This window comes from Cervus canadensis, chromosome 17 (assembly GCF_019320065.1).
Source record: "Cervus canadensis isolate Bull #8, Minnesota chromosome 17, ASM1932006v1, whole genome shotgun sequence".
Classification (NCBI taxonomy): domain Eukaryota; kingdom Metazoa; phylum Chordata; class Mammalia; order Artiodactyla; family Cervidae; genus Cervus; species Cervus canadensis.
Window position 1 is genome coordinate 39,898,993 of NC_057402.1, and position 19,375 is coordinate 39,918,367.

The 19,375-nt window shown below is 44.9% G+C and overlaps 1 protein-coding gene and 1 pseudogene across 1 annotated transcript in view; both read left to right on the forward strand.

Moving 5' to 3' along the window:
- FAM189A1 (family with sequence similarity 189 member A1) overlaps positions 1–19,375 on the forward strand; it is a 240,997-nt gene that overhangs the window by 74,542 nt on the left and 147,080 nt on the right. The window lies entirely within an intron of this gene.
- On the forward strand, positions 6,874–6,971 carry LOC122419837 (annotated as a pseudogene).

The following is a 19,375-nucleotide window of genomic DNA, read 5'->3' on the forward strand; positions in this document are numbered from 1 at the left end:
ACCCGCATGTCTTATGTCTTCTGCATTGCAGGCAGATTCTTTACCACTAGTGCCACCTGGGAAGACAAAACAGCGTGGTGGAGCCTGAAAATATTACATAATTACCATATGATCCAGCAATTCCCACTCTGAATATAGACATAAAACAACAGAAAGTGAAGACTCAGATATTTATTTGCATAGCCATATTCATAGCAGTGTTATTCACAACAACAAAAAGAGAACATAACCCAAGTGTCCATCAGCAGATGAATGAATAAACAAAACTTTGTCTCACAAAACATGGAACGCTGTTTTCACCCTCTAAAAAGGAAGGAACTTCTGACACATGTTACAACCTGGATGAACCTTGAGAACACTATGTTGACTGAAATAAACCAATCAAAATGGATAAATACTGTACTATTCCACTTACGCGAAAAACCTAGAGGAGCCAAATTCAGAAACAGAAAGTAGAATAGTAGGTGTCAGGGGCCAGGGGAGGAGGAGGGTGGGAACTTCGTCTTTAATGGGGACAGACTTTCAGTTTTGCATGATTAAAACAGTTCTGGAGGGACTTCCCTGGTGGTCCAGTGGTTAAGAATCCACCTGCCAATGCAAGGGACATGAGTCGGTCCCTGGTCCTGGACAATCCCACATGCATCAGAGCAAGTAAGCCCGTGTCCCACAACTACTGAACCTGTGCTCTAGCGCCTGTGCTCCACAAGGGAAACCCCCACAACGAGAAGCCCGAGCACCATTACTAGAGAGTAGCCACCACTCACCACAGAGACAAGCCTGCATAGTAACAGAGACCCAGTATAACCAAAAATAAGTGAATGAATTAATTTTTAAAAAGATTCTGGAGATTATAGAGTGAATGGACTTAACACCCTGAACCATTACCTAAGAAAATGGTTAAGATGGTACATTTTATATGTACTTTACTACAATTAGAAAGAAAAACCCTATCAATTGATTAGTTAGTCCATTTGGGGTAAAATATTGGTATACTTTTTGGACTATCAAAAAAGTTTTGGAGAACCAACTCATGTTTTCTGATTTTTTGGGTATTGGTATAAGCCTTGACTTATAAACAGTCTCAACTATTACATGTGGCTAAGAAACAAGTGACAGCAGAGTTAAATAAAGTTGGCATTTATAAAATGAAGGGAGAGAAAGGGTAGTCGAGGTCTTCCGTGACAATATATTTATCTCAAAGATCGCACGAACAAGGCAGTAAATTTACAAAATAGGATAGTGTCAGGCATGTCCAACATTCATGAAAATTGGCAAAAACACATTTCTCGCAATCAGCCTAGTGTTGTCAGTATAGTTATTGTCTTGAGAAAATCCCATTTGTAGAAAATAAGTGCTATAGAGCAAGGCACATAAAGTTGTAACTTGACAAGTTTTTCATTAAATGGAAGCTAGAAAGAGATGAGAAGATAACTGAAAAGCTGGCTAGCTTTACTTCTTGTCAATTTAGAGCTCCTAAGAAGACTAACCTCTCAGTTTTGTTCACCACCAAGTGCTTATTAATTGGGAGGGAGGGGCTGGTGACCTGGATGTTCGTGTCTCTGCTGGTGGTCAGCCGGCATGTGTAGTTTTCCAGTGAGTGTTAAGAGCTGTTAGCTTACAAGAAGCCTGACAGTCTATTTGTGATTGCTAAATTTCTCAAACATGTTAATAACTTGACTCTAGTTAGATGTGACAATTTAAGAATTGTAACTGACACATGGATACATTCCTGTTTTTGGAATTGAATGGCTAGTGTGAAACTATTGTCTTTAGGTATTTATACTTAGCATTAGAAAGTAGATCATTTTTTAACTTATGAAGGCTGGTCACATATTAACGTGCCTTTGATGGCATTTGTGCCAATAAGGGGAACTGACCTCTTCAGTCAGGGACTGGATTGCTAACTGTATTAACGGAGGACACTGCTCAGAGGTTGGGCTCCCCAGCACAGGGTATGGGCAGGGGGCCTGTCCTCTTCCTGGGCCAAACGTCTTGCTGCATAGGGGTGGGGCACTCACTGCACAAAGCCAGGTATCTGTGGAACCCCAGCTTCACTGCCCCTGGGCTTGCCACTCTGCCCATGTCACATTACCTGTCTGAATGCCATTCTCTAGGGACGGTAAGTCCTTGGTCATTGCGATAATCCTCACATAATGAGGTAAGACTTCTAGCTTGATTAAAATACTGAACCTATGAAAACCTAAGAGGTGATTCTATCTGACAGTAACAGTGAGAAGTACCTAGTGAGGCTGGAAAACCTTGGTGCCCTGGGTTGTACACAGAGAGATTGTGGGGTTTGATGACTGACTGACAAAGGGACTTGGGATGGTTTCGTGTTGATTTCAGAGGACAGTGGTCTTGGGGTCCTCCCTCAAGTAAAGGTGACTGTCTCCACCTCTGGTCCTAGGTTTGTATCACTGTTCTTTTCTGACACCTTTGCTGTGACTTCCCTGATTTTCCATATAGTCAGATTAGTTAGACTTTGTCCTCGTGTGCCCAGGAGAAGAGCATATATCACTGTGCATGTGTGCTCAGTGGTATCCAACTGTTTGTGACCCCAAAGACTGTAGCTCGCCAGACTCCTCTGTCCATGGGATTTCTCAGGCAAGAATACTGGAGTGGGTTGCCATTTTTCTCTTCCAGGGGATCTTCCCAATCTAAGGATCAAACCTGAGTCTCCTGCATCTCCTGCAGGCAGGTTCTTTACCTCTGTGCCACCTGGGAAGCCTTGTATATAACATTATTCTGGCCCAAACTAAAACAGAACTCATGCAGTATTGGTTCAAGGTTTGCTAAAATAAAATTAGAAGTGACGAGTATCCCCCAACCCTCTAGATTCTAGTATATGAAAACAAGGTGCTGCATTTTCAGAAGGGAACACTGCTAAGTGTAAGTCAGGTCTTCACCGAGCATCATACACCACAGTAAGTTTCCCATGGATCGATTAGTTGGTAAGTGTCCCATGGACTCCTTTGTTCAGCCCATGAGTTGGGTTGGGAATGTGTGCTGGGCATGGGTGTGGCCAGGCGGTTCTGTAAATGGGCCCACTCAGGGGTCTGCATTAAAGGACCTCACGCATGTCTAGTGGTGGCCAATTGTAAGCTGGGGGCACATCAGGGGTCACTGGGCCATGCGGTCTCAGCCCACAGATGGGTTCCTTGGCAGGGTGGTGGGGGCCTGTGAGGGTAGTAAGAGGGCAAGGACCTGTATGCAGGTGCCTGTCAGATCTCTCCATCCCCTGTACTTCGGCTTCGTTGGTCAAAGCAAGCCACAGTCAAGCAGCTCCAGGAGCGGACAAGGACTCCATCTTTTCATGGGAGGAGTGGCCAAGCAGTAGACTATTTTTGCAATCTGCTACTGGCACTCTTTTGAGCACTTCCCAAATGTTATATGTTAGTTATCTCCTGCTGTGTAACAAATCATCCCTAGACCTAATAGCTGAAAACAACCAATGCTCGTATGTCACAGTTTCTGTGGGTCAGAATCTTGGCACAACTTGTCCAGGTCCTCTGGCCAGGGTCTCTTGGGGCTGCAGTGAAGGTATCAGCTGGGGCTTCCATCATCTCATGGTGCTGCTGTGGGGACTGGATTCCAATCTCACTTGGAGGCTGAGGGTAGACTCCCAGTGCTCCCTGGGCAGGACCAGGAGACGGGTCACTGAGGGCCAGCACCCAAATTGTTTCCCACACACTGACCTCATGTAGTAAATGTACTCTCATTATCTTTCGTTTTCAATCAAGGAAATTACGGCAAAGAGAGGGTCCCCCAGGTGGCAAGTGGAAGAGCTGGGGTCAGATGCCAGGCTGAAGGACCACGACACTCTGCTTGCCATGAAAGACGTATTAAAGGGGAAAATTGACACAGCTGACCACAAATGCATTAGCACCCTGTGTGCATCCAACACCATCATCAGAATTGGCAAGTCAGGATATAACACTGTCTACCTGCCAATCCATCCTTATTATACTAAAAGCAGCCGTAAATCAATAGGAAAACATTACCATCGGATGGAAAATGTCTGCAGCAGACGCTAGTCGGCAGGTCATTGAAGAAATAGGAAAGGCAAACAAACAGGGCTGAACCCCATGAGTAATCAGAGAAATGCAAATTGAAACAGTTCTCTTCTTCTTCCTCCACCCTCTCTTTTTCCCCTTCTTTTACACCCAACTGGTGAAAGGGCTTTCAAATATTTGTCCTCAGTGTGGGTAAGCACATAGGAGGACAAATACTGTCATACCCACTGGAGGAAATGTTGATGGCTGTTATCTTATGGAATACAAACATTTATACCCTTTGGTCAAGTCATCTGCTTTTGAAGGGTTTGTATTAAAATCAAGGATATCAGTAAAATGTGTATATGAGGCTACTCACTGTGGCTTTATTTTTCTTAGTTGGAAATTGGAAGCAACCTGAATCTCCAGCAGTAGCAGATGGTTTTGTTGTTGTTGTTCAGTCGCTAATTCCCGTCTGACTCTTTGTGACCCCATGGACTGCAGCATGCCAGGCTTCTCTGTTCTTCACTATCTCCTGGAGTTTGCTCAAAGTCATGTCCACTGAGTCAGAGATGCCATTCAACCATCTCATCCTATCATCCCCCTTCTCCTCCTGCCCTCAATCTTTCCCAGCATCAGGGTCTTTTCCAATGAGTTGGCTCTTTATATCAGATGGCCAAAGTATTGGAGCTTCAACTGCAGCATCAGTTCTTCCAATGAATATTCAGGGTTGATTTCCTTTAGGATTGACTGGTTTGATCTCCTTGCTGTCCAAGGAACCATAAAGAGTCTTTCCTAGCACCACAGTTTGAAAACATCAATTCTTTGGTGCTCAGCTTTCTTTATAGTCCAGCTCTCACATCCATACATGACTACTGGAAAAACAATAGCTTTGACTATGTGGATCTTTGTTGGCAAAGTGATGTCTCTGCTTTTTAATACATTGTCTAGGTTTGTCAAAGCTTTCCTTTGAAGGAGCAAGCATCTTTTAATTTCATGGCTGCAGTTACTTGCATGGCTGCCGGATGGTTATAGTACCCATTTTAAAATTATATGCCCATTGATAGCGTATTTTCAAAGAATATTCAGTGGTGTAAGGAAATATTCATGTTATGTTAAATGGGCATAGCATGAGTCCTACTACAGTAGAATTCCAATTTTGCACAATGTAGGTATGCAGGGGGGAAAAACAGGCCTGAATGGAAACTGGTCAAAACACAGGCAGTGGTTATGTCCAGGGGGTGGGGGTGGTGGTTGTTCAGTTGCTGAGTTGTGTCTGACTCTGGGACCCCATGGACTGCAGCATGCCAGGCTTCCCTATCCTTCACTAATGGTGCCTTAGTGCCTGGTCCTTGTTCTTATCCAGCTCATCCTTCAGTGACTGCAACGACCTCTCTCATCTCTTTTGAGCAATTTCCTAAGTGAACCATGTTTTTTTTCTTGCCTGTTTGTTTTAAAATTTTTTACTTATTTATTTTTATGTTTGGTGCACAGGGTCTTCATTGCTGCACATGGGCTTTTCTCTAGTTGAGGCAAGTGGGAGCTACTCTCTAGTTGTGGTGGCTTCTTTTGTTGTAGAGGCTCTAGGGCATGGGGACTCAGTAGTTGTGGCACTTGGGCTTAGTTTCCCCAAGGCATGTGGGATTCTTTCTAACCAGGGATCAAACCGTTGTCCCCTGCATTGGCAGGTGGATTCTTATCCACTGAACCACCAGGGAAGCCTGAACCATGTTTATTTTAATGAAGGAAAGTCCCACCAAATTTCCAGCAGGTCTTGTTGGATCTGGCAATCCTCGGGGTCAAATACCAGGTGCACGCATTCAGGGGTGGCACGGAGGGTCTACTGCCAAGCCAGCAGGGAAGGTGGGATCTGTGGGGACCCTCGGGGGCCCTGGCGGGACAAGGGGTTGGTATTCTTGGAGTTAAGTGTCCCTAAGTCATCATCTCAGAAAAACCCAGATTGTATTTGTGTATTTTGTGTTTTCACATTAGTTTTCCCAAACCTAATTTCAAACAAGGTGAGCTAGTAGCGGACGGAGAAAGTGAGATTAAATCTGATCCATCTGGTCAAGCCATCTCATTTTCAGTTTTCCAGAGGCAACACACCATTTATCATTGGAAAGAGTTTTCAGGAGCTTGCATGTGAACTGTTCTGTTACAGACTTGGAAAAATAAAACTCTGTTCTTTTCATACTTGTGATGAACATTGTCATTTATTGATGGTTCCTCTGACTACCTGTGAGCATCATGTGTAAGATTACATTGGTCAGTGTCAATGCTCAATGCCAGGGCACTGGAGGAATGAGTACCTGGCATTTAGGGTACAGAACAGAATGGATTTTGTGACCTGGGTCGACTTTCCATCAGAGGTGCCCTGCTCAGTGCCCGAGTACCCACCCTGGGGTTCCTGTAGGAGGTGAATTCCATATTGGGAACATCCCTACATCAGGGCTGAGAGACTGACGGGTGCCACAAGGGCTCCTGAATGTCCACTGTGTGTCTTCACTCCAAGCCTCCACGTCTATGAAGGATATTGTTTCCTCTCACTGTGCTGTTTTATGGAGGGCTTGTGTCTGGACTGAGAGATGATCCACATGTGGGCCAGGGCTTTTAAAAGCACACCTGGTGGCTTAAATTAGAAATGAAAGCATCTTGTGATCACTTCAGTAGCTCCTGCACCAAAACTGGGCTTCCCAGGTGGTACAATGGTAAAGAACTCGCCTACCAATGGAGGAGATGTGGGTTTGATCCCTGGGCTGGGACGATTTCCCCAGAGGAGGAAGTGGCAACCCACTCCAGTATTCTTGCCTGGGAAATCTCATGGACAGAGGAGCCTGTTGGGCTGTAGTCCATGGGGTCGCAAAGAGTCAGACATAACTGAGCAAGCATGCACGCATCAAAATTGGAAGAATACTGAGATTATTAGCATGGCTCATGTGCAAAGATGATACAGAAACTTGTGAAGCATTCCCTATTTTTGTACACCTGAAACAATAATAATATTTTAGATCAACTGTAACTCAGTAAAAGAAAAACAAGGAAAGGACCTTGCATTTGTATTTATTAAAGGGAAAAACTAAATAATTGGAAGTTGCATTAGTCTCATTTTTTTTTTTAAGAAACTAAAATGATCTTTAAGAACCTGGATAAAAAAAAAAAAAAAAGAACCTGGATATGTCTTGAACAGAATGGGAATCAGGTGGTAGCAAGAGGACCTCGGCCTGCCAGACCGTGAAGTCATGTGTTTGGTGAGGGCAGACACGTTTGCTGGGTAGCACAGGTGCTTAGACGTGGTTTCACCTCAACCAGCCACAGAACAGCTTTTTTTCCTATGTGGAAATCTTTGATGGCATACTTGATTCTGTGTACTTCAAAAGTTTTCTAATTTGTTGGATTTTTCTAATTTGTTGGGTCATGGTCCCAACAATGAGATGTCACCTCATACCTGACAGAATGGCCATTGTCAAAAAGACTAGAAATAACAAGTTTTGGTGAGAATATGGAGAAACGGGAATCCTTGTGCACTGTTGGTGGGAATGTAAGTTGGTGTAGCAACTATGGAGAACAGTATAGAGGTTTCTCAAAAGACTAACAATAGAACCATATGATCCTGCAGTCTTACTCCTGGCGTATATCTGGAGAAAACCATTTTTCAAAAGATACATACATCCCAATGTTCACTGTAGCACTATTCACAATAGCCAGGACATGTAAGCACCCTAGATGTCTATCGACAGAGGAATGGATAAAGAAGATGCGGGACATATATGCACATGGAATATTACTCAGCCATTAAAAAGAATGGAGTTTTGCCATTTGTAACAACATGGATGGGTCAGAAGGGTATTCTACTTAGTGAAATAAGTCAGACAGAGAAAGACAAATGCTGTATGTTTTCACTAAAAAATAAAAAAGTGAATAAAAAATAATTAAATATGCTTTGACTTGTGTTTCCAATTACAAAAGAAGTTTATGCTTATTATAAGAATTTGTGGTTGGCAGAATAGTAACCACTCCCCACCAAAAATGTCCATGTCTTTTCCTGGGAATCTTTTAGGTTATGAGGCAAAGGGGATGTGGATGGAGTTAAAGTTTCTGATCAGCTGCCCTTGAGAAGAAAGATTGTCTCAGATTATCTGGCTGACCCCAGGGTCCTTCTAAGTGGAAGAGGGAGGCAAAAGGGGAGAGCTGGAAGGAGATGCGGCTGCAGTGAGGTGTCAGAGAGAGATGGCTTTGCAGATGGAAGAAGGGGCTGTGAGCCAAGGAGTGTGGGAAGAAGCTAGAAAAGGCAAGGAAATGGGTAGATCCCAGAGCCTCGAGATAGGTTGCAGCTCAACTAGCACCTTGAGTCTAACCTCCTGAGACCCATGTCTAGCTTCTGACCCACAGAACTGTGAGATGACACATTCATGTAGCTTTAAGATGAAACATTTGTATAGCTTTCAGCTGCTGACTTTGCAATAATTTGTCACAACAGCCATAGAAAATGAGGACAGACATGAAACAATATGAACCAAAAGAAAAGGCTGATCCTACCCTCTCCCATCTCATGGTCCCACTGAGGACCCAGGCTCCTCCTCCTCTCTGCTTGCCGCCTTTAGCATCTGGCTATGCCCCCACTCTTATCGTCTCAGGCTTACAGCAGGGTGACCTCCTAAACACTGAAGAACATAACATGAAAAGTCCATTTCTGGCCTTGTTTTTGCAGCTTCGGGCTTTCTTCTGGTTCTCAGGGTCATTGTTTAGTTCTTTTGCTTGTTGCCTGCATGAATATAAATCGTATGCTTACACTGCTCTTTTTGATATATTGCTTTTAAAAATAAAGTGGACTTGAAGCACACAAAATAGGTCCAACCCTAATCCTTTTATTCATACACACTCCCTCACCATTCTGTGCCTGACCAACATTATTAAATTAGGTATTATTTTTAGAAATGTAAGATGTACTTATAAAACCCACCTCTTCAATCACAATGGGCCTTCACAATAACCTATGTTTAACCTGCCCCCCTGCTTCTCCCACTCAAGTTAACCCACCTCTTGAATCTTATCTCATTCACTCACATCCCTTTTTATAGTCTTATTGTATCTATATATCCTGAAAAATCTGCTTTTACTTTGTCATTTTTACCTTTAAAAAGAGAGTACCCCTCTGCCTTTCACCTTCTGGGACTAACCTTTTCCCACTAAACTTGTTGTTTACTTGCTAAGTCATGTCCAATTCTTTTGCAACCCCATGGACTGTCCTATAGCCTGCCAGGCTCCTCTGTCCTTGGGACTTCCCAGGCAAGAATACTGGAGTGGGTTGCCATTTCCTCCTCTAGGAGATCTTCCCGAACCAGAGACCAAACCCTCATCTCCTGCATTGGCAGGCAGCTTTTTTAACACTGAGCCACCAGGGTAGCCCCTTCCACTGAATTGTTGTTGTTGTTGTTGAGTCACTCAGTCCTTTCTGACTCTTTGCAACCCATGGACTGAAGCATACTAGGCTTCCACTGAATAGTAATTTTGTTGCAGTTCCTTCCTGGTGTGTGGACCACGTAGTTACCTTTGACTGTGCTGTGAAAACATCACATGGTTTATTTGACTGCTCCTCATGGATGGACATCTGAACTGTTCGCAGGTTGTTGCTGTTATGAACAGTTGAGAACATTCTCACACTGGTTTCCTGGTGCACATGTTCCAAATTTTCTTCTGGAGTATAAACCCAAGAGTCAGACTCTGGGCATAAGGTGTGTAGATGGATGATGCTATAGGTAATGCTCAACTGGTTCCCAGAGCAATTGCTCTGTTTGCAGCCTCTCTCCCTACCTCCCTCGGCCATCCTCCTACCTCTTGATCTTACAAAATCCATGCTCTCTCCAGCCCTGAGGATTGTCAGACTTCAAAGATTGTTCCTCAACGAGATGAGTGTAAAATGATTTTTGACCTGTGTTTTTCTAGTCACTCTGACTTTCACTATCTGTTCCTGTATCTGGTGACCACAGGGATGTGTGGACCTCCACCGTCCCTATAGGCCCCCTGCTCTGACCTCATGGTTTCTGTTGCCTGTCATTTTTATTTCTTCTTGTGATTGTTTTACGGCTTTAAATCACGTATTTAAACTTCTCTAACGTGATGTGCTGTCTTGGCACAGAAGCTCGTGGGTGAGGGAGGAAATCCAGCCCCCATCACCTGTCTCTTTACCTCCCTGCTGCTGTCACCTGGGCCTTTGCTCTGAATAGTATTTCAGACTCTTGTGCTTGTCTATAAATAGATTTTAAAGTCTGAAGACTAACCAGCCTCATTTTTTGGAAAGTGATGTGTGCTTTTTATCCAATGCAGAACGAAACTCCAAGGTTGACTGTACCTTTGCCGCTCTAAGGAGAATTGTTCACGTGTCGGGGCAGAGCTCCTATGCACGTCACCCAACTGCCCCCAAGTCTAACATATCATCGCACATAACCATGATGTTTTGTTGAAAAGTAAAAGTTAATATGGTGATATCAACTCATCTACAGACTTCATTTGGAGTCCACCAGTTTTCCCACTGATGACCTTCTTTGTTCCAGGGTCCAATCCCAGACACATGAGTCATTTAATCATCATCTCTCTTCAGACACCTCTAATCTGAGGCAGTTCCTCAATCTTTCCTTGCTTCTCATGACCTTGATATTTTTGAAGGGTACCAGTCAGGTGTTTTGTAGATGTTCCCTCCACGTGGGTTTGTCTGATGTTTGCTTATCATCGGGATGGGATTATGAGCGGAGGGGAAAATGCCTCAGAGGCTTCCTCTCGTTGCCTCTTGTGATGCCATCAACACCTGACTTACCACTGGTGATATTAACTTTGATCGCCTGGTCAAGGTAGTGCCTGCCTGGTTTCTCCACTGCAACATTGGCATCCTCCCCCTTCCACACTCTGGGGGCTATTACCCCCTCTTAAAGGTGAAAACACCAAGTTCAGCTTGTGATGGGAAGGGCAGGTCTGCAGGGCTGCTCAGGTCCAGATCAGGGTTTGGTCCAGGTCCATGGTATCGAGCTCTGCTCCTAGAACTTCAGACTTTGACTTTCCAGGGAGGGGCCTCCATAGCCGTGTTTTTGACTTGCTGGCTAGGAGACTGTTTGGCTTTTCAATTTTTTACTGAATTCTTGTTGTCTTTTACCCCTTGTCCTTGCTTAAGTAAGCGACATGTTCCTGAATGCCAAGACAGAGGCTCAAATGATGCCCAATAGCCTTGGCCATAAGGAGGGTTTTTAGCATTGATATTCAGGGCTGGATGGAGGTGAGTTTTCAGTCACTTAGGAGGACACCACTTTTTTCACTCAAGATCCAAAGTCTTGGGGTGGACGCATGCTAGGTCACTTCAGTCATGTCCGACTGTGCGACCTCATGGACTATATAGCCCACCAGGCTCCTCTACCCATGGGATTCTTCAGGCATGAATACTGGAGTGGGTTGCCATTCCCTTCTCCAGGGGATCTTCCCAACCCAGGGGTCAAACCCCTGTCTCCTGTGTCTCTGACATTGGCAGGCGAGTTCTTTACCACTAGCGCCACCAAGATCTTGTGGGGAACTGTCTTATTTGAAAAAATATTCTGGGAATTCACGTTTTCGCTGCCAATACCAATGTGATTTGCATTTATTTTGGAAATCCAAGCACATTTTATCCACCCTACAGGCACTAATGAAGAGCTGATGAACCGCTGAGACACTGGTTCAAATAAATGATTACAGTCAGCGAGAGGAGTGCAAACGGGACCCTGATGAGAGATAATCAGGAGTGAGTGGAAGGGATGATTTTATTAATTACCCATACTCTAAATGTAGCTCCAGAATTGTGAATAATGAAAGAAATTAGAGCTGGCACGTTTTGTAAAGTGCTCAGCTACTCTTAAAACAGGCTCCCTGGTAGAGAAGACTTTGTAGGATATCCTTCGGCATTTAGTTATTTATTTTTTGTGTTTAGAACTGGTTACTCATCTCCTCTTGGAATCTAGATAATCAGTTTCTTTTAATAATTTTAACACATTTAATTTTTATACTTTACCAAGAGCTGCAAAAAGACTGCAGTTATGGTTTCTTTCTTAAATCTGGGCCTTTGACTCATGTGCTCAGGAAATAAAGTATGATAGTCCCCCATAGGTGTCAGGTGCTGAGAACTCATCATGAACTGAAAGAGACCCCAGGTCCTTCAGTGAGCTGATTCCCCAGTGGCCTCTTGTATGGATTGAAGATGCTAGGAAGTTACAGGACAAGCCAGGGACATCTTCCAGGGCTTCAGTTTGGGACAGTTAAGTAATATATTGTTCAGTCACTAAGTTGTGTCTGTCCCTTTGTGACCCGATGGACTGCAGCACATCAGTCTTCCCTGTCTTTCACTATCTCCTGGAGTTTGCTAAAACTCACATCCATTGAGTCAGTGATGCCATCCAACCATCTCATTCTCTGTCGCCCCCTTCTCCTCCTGCCCTCAATCTTTCCCAGCATCAGGGTCTTTTCCAGCTCTTTGCATCTGGTGGCCAAAGGATTGGAGCTTTAGCTTCAGCATCAGCCTTCCAATGAATATTCAGGGTTGATTTCCTTTAGAATTGGTAGGCTTGGTCTCCTTGCTGTCCAGGGTACTCTCAAAAGTCTTCTCCAGCACCACAATGCAAAAGCATCAATTCTTCAGCACTCAGCTTTCTTTATAGTACAACTCTCACATCTATACATGACTGCTGAAAAAACCATAGCTTTGCGTATATGGACCTTTGTCAGCAAAGTGAAGTCTCTGTTTTTAATACACTGTCTAAGTTTGTTATAGCTTTTCTTCCAAGGAGCAAGCATCTTTTGATTTCATGGCTACAGTCACTGTCCGCAGTGATTTTTGAAGCCAAAGAAAATAAAATCTTCCACTCTTTTCATTTTATCACCATCTATTTGCCATGAAGTAATGGGACCGGATACCATGATCTTCATTTTTTGAATATTGAGTTTTAAGCCAGCTTTTTCACTCTCCTCTTTCACATTCATCAAGAGGCTCTTTAGTTCTTCTTCACTTTTTGCCATAAGGATGGTGTCATCTGCATATCTGAGGTTATTGATATTTCTCCTGGCAATCTTGATTCTAGCTTCTGCCTCATCCAGCCCGGCATTTCACATGCTGTACTCTGCATAGAAGTTAAATAAACAGGGTGACAGCATATAGCCTCGACATACTCTTTTCCCAATTTTGAACCAGTCCTTTGTTCTATGTCTGATTCTAACTGTTCCTTCTTGACCTGCGTACAAGTTTCTCAGGAGGCAAGTAAGGTGGTCTGGTATTCTCATCTCTTGAAGAATTTCCCACAGTTTGTTGTGATCCACACAGTCAAAGGTTTTAGCGTCGATGAAGTAGAAGTAGATTTTTTTTTTTTTTTTGGAATTCTCTTGCTTTTTCTGTGATCCAGCAGATGCTGACAATTCGCTCTCTAGATCCTCTGCCTTTTCTAAATCCAGCTTGTACATCTGGAATTTCTTGGTTCATGTACTGTTGAAGCCTAGCTAGAAGGATTTTGAGCATTACCTTACTTAGTAGCATGTGAAATGAGTGCAGTTGAATGGTAGTTTGAACATTCTTTGGCATTGCCTTCTCTAGGATTGGAATGAAAACTGACCTTTTCCAGTCCTGTAGCTGTTGCTGAGTTTTCCAAATTTGCTGGCATATTGAGTGCAACACTTTAACAGCATCATCTTTTAGGTTATGTCTGCATTTCCTCTCCTCCCTTAAGGCAGCTTGATCGGAACCAAAGGAGAATTTCTAAGAACTATCCTACAAAGATGCTTTGAAGGCTTGGATTATTTTTATCAGCCAAAAAGAAGAAAAACAAAAAGATGATATTGACAAGTATAAAAGTTAGGCAAGCAGTGCTAAAAACCGGCCCCCAGCACCATCCAGGCTGCACTGTCTTGGGATGATGTCTTCCACCTCTGCATGTTCCTGTGAGTCCAGAAAGATGTACCCAAATCTGGACCTGGCTGCATCTGTGGGGTTTTGAGGTGCTGGGGTATCTTCCCTTGAAATTTTCATTATTCCTCTCTCTTCGAGGACTTACAGTTGGCCAGTTCACTCCCACCCTGGAACCTTCGGTGGGGGCAGAGGGGCTACTGGCCTCTGAGCTCATGGATTTGTTGGCTTGAAAATACAGCGCTAGTGGATTATGCCTCCTGGCTTAGATTCCATAGACTCTCTGTTTTTTAAAGATTGTGTTCAGTGATCTTTATTTTTCCCTGAAGAAATATCTTTGGCTTCTAAATTAGTTTTAATTCTTAAATTAGTATACAGTAAAATTGACTTCTTGGGCTTACAGTTCTATGAATGTTAACACTCTTGCATTTTACATGTGCTGGAATACAGACTCCTTCCATCACCCCAGAAAACACCCTCGTGCTCACCCTGTAGAGACGAACCTCCCCCAGCCCCTGGATGCTGGCCACCACAGATCTGCTCTTCATCACTGTAGTTTTGTCTTTCACAGACAGTCAAGTAAATGGACCCAAACAGCATGTATGCTTTTGAGACTGGATTCATTTGCTCACCGTAGAGCCTTGGAAATTTATCCAGATTGTGTATGCATGCGTGCATGCTCAGTTGTGTCCAGCTCTTTGTGACCCTGTGGACTGTAGCCCACTAGTCTCCTCTGTCCATGGGATTTTCCAGGCAAGAATACTGGAGTGGGTTGCCATGCCTTCCCCCAGGCCTTCTGCATAGGCAGTCCCCAGATTTTCCTGCGAAGACTTCCTTGTGTGTCTCAGGGGTCTTCCCCGGGGGACAAGCAGTAGAAGAGAAAGAAAACAGAGAGGCTTCTTCTGGGGATGGACTGTGGGGCTGCCTTCTAAGCCAGTTACGGGGAAACCCTCTCTCGATTTCATCAGGAGCCACATCATCAGAAAAGGAACCTTCTGGGAATGATCTTCTCCTAATTGGGAGAAGTGTTATTAACTATGCGATGGGAAAGAAGATTTATACCATTAAATAAATTGGCCCCTGGATCTGTGAGTGAACATGAGCAGAGAGAAATGAACTTCCCTATTCGCTCAGATGGTAAAGAATCTGCCTGCAATGGGGGAGACCCAGGTTCAATCCCTGGGTAGGGAAGATCCCCTGGAGAAGGGAATGGCAACCCACTCCAGTATTCTTGCCTGAAGAATCCCATGGACAGAGGAGGCTGGTGGGCTACAGTCCATGGGGTCGGGAAGAATCAGACATGACTAAGCAACTAACACACACACAGGAGAGAGAATCATTGATAGATTGTCACAGGCATTTAGCATCTCTACGGGCAAAGAGCTTTGATCATTTGTTCAAAAGCAAATGAACATCAGAAGGAAAGGAACAGCTGTGATCTTTTTGAGACGAATTAATATGCTAGATTCTGGTCACTCACTGCAGTGGACATGCACCCAAAGGCCCAGTTCACTGGGATAGGGAGATCCCCACCTGGATGCTGTTGGGGAGACACAGCCACTGGTGCTGGGGGGTCCCAATGGTTGCCACACATAGGGTGCCACAACCCAGGGGCGCCTGGCCTGGGGAGCTGGGAAGCGACTGAGACTTGTTTATAGCATGGGTGGGGGGCAGGATGCAGGAGGCCAGTGCTGCACCAGCAGTGGAGTGACCGATTCCAGGCCCACCGGCTGGGGTGCTTCTCCCAACAGCAAGGATTTCAGGGTCTGGGGGACCGTGGCTGGTGCTGGGGGTGCAGGAGAGGAGGGAAGACGAGGTTGGGGTGGAGCAGGCCCCCCCAGACCCCTGTAGGTGAAGCTGCTGTGCCCTTGCCAGCCCATCTGTGGAGGAGGGGCATGCTGTGGTGACCCCTGCAGCCTCGGTCACCGCTGGCCTCAGGGCTCACTGTGTGTGCCAGGGACTCAGAGTCCTGGCTCCAGTGGAGTTTACGGTTGTACGGGAGCAGGTCAGTTGGAGACCCCCTCACCCAGGTATGAGGAAGTGCAGACGGGAGGATGATGTCACTGGAGCAGTCCCTTAGGGACGACTTTCTGGAGGAGGTGAGGGTAAAGGGGAGACCAGGGTGGCGAAGAGATGAGGGTGGAGCAAGGAGACCTTGGGGCAGAGCATCCCAAGCAGGACAGGTGAGCAGCTGAGAAGCAGAACAGGAACCCATAGGAGAGCTCGGTGCCGATGGCCTGCTCAGGGACTGGTCCGGCCAAGGGCAGGGGGAGCGGTGGGGAGGACCAGCGCCCAGGGCTGGAGGTGGGCTTTATCCTAATGGCAAAAAAAATCCAATTTCAGTTATAAATAGGAATGAATGTTCAGGAGTTATTTCGAGTTGACAGGAGTCTTTAATTTAGAATTAGGGTTGAGGCACTGAGAAAACATGTCACTAATTTCATATTTAACACAATCCTCTCTGCTCCTCACTTGAAGCTAGGTGCGCTTGGCGATGATACAGCTTATTACAGCCAGGGAGCCATTTCCGAGCAACAAAGGATGAAATCTCCTGCAATTTGTCACGGTCTGTCTAACTATCAGACTAGCCCGTTCACACTGAAAGAAAATGCAAACACACCACGATTCCATTATTGCAGACCTCCTCATCAGAGTGGTCTGTGTTCATTTCATTAACTTGAAGAATCGAAAGTGAGGATTCTTAGGCCTGGAGTGAGAGGAGAATGGATTGATCTTTGCTTCCACCTCCTACTCCTTGCCCTTATAAACATTGCAGTATAATTTTGTGTGTGTGTGAAAATAGGCTTATAAGATTTATTTTACTTTTTAATTTATTTACTGATTTTCCTCAGGCTGCAATGCCAAGGATTATAAGATTGTAGTCAAACTGATGAGTTTGCTGTTGCTTAGGTCTAAAAATAATGTTAGCAAAAATGGTTTATATATGTCAATAGGATTTGAGAGTCTGGGCAGGTGGGGATTCTGGCCCCATTCAGACAGCCCGGCTGGTTTGGGTGACCCCTCATTCTGCCCCTTTTCACTGGCCTCCTTGCCTCACCTCTTAGCCCCAATCATGGAAGTGCCCTCAGCCTGGTAGGATGTGGATATCACTGAGTCCTGTTGGCATCCTTTAGCTGGTTCCTTGCTGCCTTCTCAGGAAGCACAGTTTCAGATCATTGCTGTCTGTCTGTCAGTGTCAACCACAAACTGCTTGATGTCCCTCCCACCAGCTCTTGTCAGAATCAGGACAGAAGGGAGAATGGGCTGAACCAATGAAGATGACATTTTTAAGGAGTTAAATGGGAAATAGAGTCTGGTGGCTCAGATGGTAAAAAAAATCTGTGTGCAGTGTGGGATACCTGGGTTTAGTCCCTGGATGGGGAAGATCCTCTGGAGAAGAGAAATGGCAACCCACTCCAGTATTCTTGCCTGGAGAATCCCATGGACAGAAGAGCCTGGCAGGCAACAATCCATGGGGTCGCAAAGAGTTGGACATGACTGAGTGAATAAACACTAAACACAAATATAAAATCCCAGATTTAACATAGGATGCACAGATCCAAAAAGCAGACCTCCACAGAGCAAGCACAAAGGAGAGGAAACTGGGGTTTTGGCAGCTCACGTGAAAAGAGACCTGAGTGTATCTTTTGAGAGCGAGTGTGATGTGAGCCAATGTGACCGACCACCTGACAAATCTTGGGTTCTTTCCATAATCCTGGTGCATCTCTGTGCAGTAGACGTTGTGGCGTGTGGTTCTGATGACCCATGACTCTATTTAAAACTTTTTATTTGGCAAGTGTTCAGGATGACTGACAGCTCCATTTTTGTGTTTCATGGTTTCTAAATGTGATGCTGTTTCTTGACATTTTCATTACGCTAACTTTTACATCAGCTGATGAATGACAGTCCAGGAAACTCCCACGTTATAAAATCTGTCAATTCTGGGTGCTATTTATAATAAATAGTGACACATTTGGAGTACGGGCATGGACTGAGAACCCTGGCTGTTTAAAAATTCTGTTTCCTAATAACATGTTTGAACAGTTCAGAAATTTTACTTTTTTCCTTTCGGTGAAAAAGCTTAAGAGAAATGGAAAAGTGAAGCTTTCAGAAATTATATTTTCTGAGTGTATGAGAGTCTAGCTGTTCAAAAGCCTAGTATGAAAGCTCTGAGAAGGAATGTGTAAGACTTTTGGTTTCATTGTGCAAAGGACTTCTAGTGACCCTGGAAATATCACAGCCCAGGTTTTTGGTTTGATTATTATTTTACTCCACTGACTCTTAAACGTGTCTTTTTTCTCATTTGATATTTCACTTATGAATTTTTATAAGTAGGTTTAGTTAGGTGCATACTGCAGTATTTTATCTTAATAAATAGCCAGGGAGTATTCTGCTTGTAGGTTTCCCTGATGGGTCAGCGGTAAAGAATCCACCTGCCAATGCTGGAGACTTGAATTTGATCCCTGGGTCGGGAAGATCCCCTGGAGAAGGAAATGGCAACCCACTCCAATATTCTCGCCTGGAGAATCCCATGGACAGAGGAGCCTGGTGGGCTATCCATGGATTCGCAAACCATTGAACAAGACTGAGCAAATTCTTCTTGTATTATGATCAATTTGCTCATCACGGTTTTTCCCTTTTTCCGTGAAGAGGGCTCAGAGAGTCCTGAAAGAACTGACTCCTGTGACGAGGTAGTGACCCTAGTCTGGTACTTCTCACCATGTGTTCTGCTGGTTCTTGTTAAGCCTGCAGATTCCAGGGTGTGTGGGCAGCATGACGCCCCTGCCCCCACGATGTCTGTGTCTCGGTCCCTAGAACCCGTGGATGTGTTAACCTGCTGCGGCAAAAGAGGCTCTTCAGATGGGAGTAAGTTGTGGATTTAGAAATGGGGAGATTTTCCTGGATTATCAGGGGTGGGGGCAATCTTACCACAAGGTCCTCAGAGGGGAAAGAGGGGGCAGAAGAGTCAGAGGAGGAGGGTTAGTGTGGGAACAGGGATTAGGGAGGGCAACCTCTGAAGCTGGACCAACCTTTCGTATGTACGCACGCAGCCCCACTGCCCCATTTTGAACTTCACGCCTCCAGGACTGTGCGGTGATGCGCCTGTGGGCTTTCAGCCTCTAAGTTGGTGGTAACAGGTTACAGTAGCCGGAGAAACTGCTCAACTGGGCCCCACCTAAGGAGCACCCAGTTAGACAGCCTGAAGGCTGGATCTCAGGTGTTCCACCTTTCCATCCCCAGCCCCCCACCCTGGGATTCTCACGAATTGTGGTATAGTTGAAGTCCTTTGTTGTTGTTGTTGTTCAGTTACTCAGCCATGTCCAACTCTTCGTGACCCCATGGACTGCAACGTGCTAGACCTCCCTGTCCCCTACCATCTTCTGGAGTTTGCCCAGGTTCACGTCCATTGAATTGATGATGCTGTCCAACCGTCTTATCCTCTACTGCTCTCTTCTTCTTTTGTCTTCAATCTTTC